Genomic DNA, 2,954 nt, shown 5'->3' on the forward strand with positions numbered 1-2,954 from the left:
GTGAATCCTCTTTTAGCCTTTGCTAGTGACTCCATATTCACTTGTTATTGTCAATCTAAGTGACAAATTGAAGGAAGCAGATGCGACCACCGCGAAACTCCAGGATCAACTCTCCGCAGCCCAAACTCAGCAGCAACAGTTGATCCTGGAGCGCGATCGTGGCTTGTCGGAGCGGGATTTGGCACGTCGACGACTGGCGCTGGTGACAGCTGCCGTTTCGGATCCACTTCCCCCCTTGTCGGGGCCCTCTCAGGCTGCTAGCGTCTCTGCTCCTCTTCCGACTGTAAGTGGGGCGGATTCGTCGGCTGCGAAACGCCCGCGTAGTGCATCTCCCGCTCCTAGCACCGGATCCTCCCGTCCCCATAAGCAGGCCCGAGCTTCCCCGAAAACCAAGCCCAAAACGACTCCGGTCTCTAAATCGGCTCCGCAAGCGGGATCCACTTCGGTGTCCAAGGCGGGATCTACACCCGCGTCCAAGACTTCCGCTTCCCCCTCGAAGTTGGGTGCCGGATCCAAGTCTGGATCCACCGCTAGATCCAAGTCTACCTCGGCGTCCAAGACTGGATCTGCCGCTACGTCCAAGGCGGGAGTGGGATCCAAGGCTGGATCCACTGCTGCTACGTCAAAATCTGGATCCGGACCCAAGACTGGGTCTACGGCGTCCAAGACTGGATCCGTTGCCCCACCCAAAACAGGATCAGCGGTGTCCAAGTCCGGATCGACGGCCAAAACGGGATCTACGTCCAAGACGGGATCCACCGCCGGTCCTTCGGTGACGACGCCGGCCGTTCCCCGGGCCAGCCTCCATCGGCCATCCGCCAGCTGGACCCGGGAAGGGGAAAGCTAAACGTGTTATTCCCCCGGGATGGGGACTTGGCAGCTCGGAGGACGACGAGGATGAGGAGTCAGACTGGTCTGACGGCTCAGGGCCTCCTAACCGATCGTCGTCAAAGCATACGTCGTCTTCCGGCCCGTATCCCTTCACTCTGAGCGATGAGGACGATGAGGACGACGACGATGACGACGGGAGTCCAGAGGATTCGGAGGAGGCTCAAGCCGCTGAGGATGCCTTGGAGGAAGACACGCGACGGACTCTGTCCCAATCCCGGTCCGAAGCCCGGCGGAGATCCCTCTCGACGCCGCCTCCACAAGTCGCTGGCACAGCCGGATCCGGAGGCGACACTGCGGGATCCGCGATCCAAGTCGACAGTGACGGCGGATCGGGAAGTGATGGTGGGAGAGGGTCGCCTCGTGGTGACGGACTCCTCGGATCTGGTGGAGGGGGGTCGCCTGGTGGCAGATCTCCCGGATCTGGTGGAGGGGGGTCACCCCACGGTGGCGGTTCCCCCGGATCGCCTCATGGTGGCGGATCCCCGGGATCATCTCACGGTGGCGGATCCCCTGGATCCGTCTTGATCCCCGCTCCCCCTAACTCGTCACTGCCAGGGATGCTCCCCGTGGCTCCGTTTGGTCCGGATGCCGCTTTCATTCCTGGTAGACGTGCTCCCGTGGCCTTCGCTACCAGAGACATCGAGCCTTGGTCAGCCAAGAAATTGAACCGAGTCGCGGTCATCTCCATGAAGATCACAGTCCTGTTCCCTGAGCTGCCTTTTCGAGCTGAATGGATATTCCCTCGGACAGCAGACGCCATCCCGAGGGCCGGGTACGTGGATTCGCTCATCACCAGACCTCTCGTGGAAGAACTGACAAGTGCTGCCCCGTGGGATACGCTGGTCACCACACCGGTGGATCCGGTTAGCTTCAGGGGTGATGTGCGTGGGCGACTTGGGGTATTCGTTCGGGCGTTCCGGGATTTCGCCTCCAAGCACCGGGTTGCTATATGGGAGGGCACTCACCGGTTCCCCATCTCTCGGAATCAATTGCAGGGTTCGACTTGGTTGTCCAACTTCAACAAGCAGCGTGGTAACCGGCGTAGCCATGCGGGCCGAGCTTGGAAGAGAGTCCTTGTGATCCTCGTGTTAGCAATCCAGGACGGTTGGTGTGACGTGGATATTTTGCTGGATCCATCCTTCTTGCATCTACCCCGACGCGGGGATAAGGTAGCTTGGTTTCCGGGATCCGTATCCCGTCAAGCCAACTTGGAGGATCCCAACCTCCATCGCCCAGAACCCACGAGCCTATTGGAAGCCTTGCGAGAGATCGACGAAGCCGAGCCTTGGCGCATCCAGTTTCGCGGGGACCTGAGCCAACACCCAGGACGCCAGATCCAGCGTCCAGTGGGCAAGTTCTTCAATGTTCAGCCCAAGACTACCTGATCCTCATCACTCTTCGACACCACGCCCCAGTTTCCGTCTTCGTGGATTCCTTTCGTAGCAGTAACTAGCGACTGGATACTGGGTCGAGCTAGCCTTTTGCATAAGCTATTATAATCCACACTTTCTTACTTGAATATGCTTACAACATTCCTTCGTCGGTTGAGAAATCTAGTCCACCCTTTCAGTGTACACCTGGATCTGGGCTAGATCCACCCTTTCAGCGTACACCTGAATCTGGGCTGGCTCCACCCTTTCAGCGTACACCTGGATCTGGGCTGGCTCCACCCTTTCAGCGTACACCTGATTCTGGGCGAGATCCCGGATCCAGTTGGATCTGCGCCTGGATTTCATCCGGATCCATCTCCTACGACCCAGTCTCAATTAGGTCAGTATAGTTCGGGCTCCTGAAATCTCGCGCTTGAAATCAAGCGGGACTCTTCGCACGTAAAACGTCACTCTTTATGCATAAACATTCACTCCTTCCTGATAATCCATCCCTCTCTGGTGGATTCGTCTTCTCTTTCTTTTCGACGTGACCAACGCACATCAGCGATCCTCCTCCTCCCGGCCCACACCCTTCCTGTGGGTCCTTCATCATCCTCCCATCGACATGACCAACTCACATCCATGGATCCCCTTCCTAATCTTCTTCATGAGACTGCATCACGCCGAATCTGG

The sequence above is a fragment of the Phytophthora infestans genome, genomic scaffold, assembly GCF_000142945.1.
Source record: "Phytophthora infestans T30-4 supercont1.32 genomic scaffold, whole genome shotgun sequence".
Taxonomy (NCBI): Eukaryota; Oomycota; class Peronosporomycetes; order Peronosporales; family Peronosporaceae; genus Phytophthora; species Phytophthora infestans.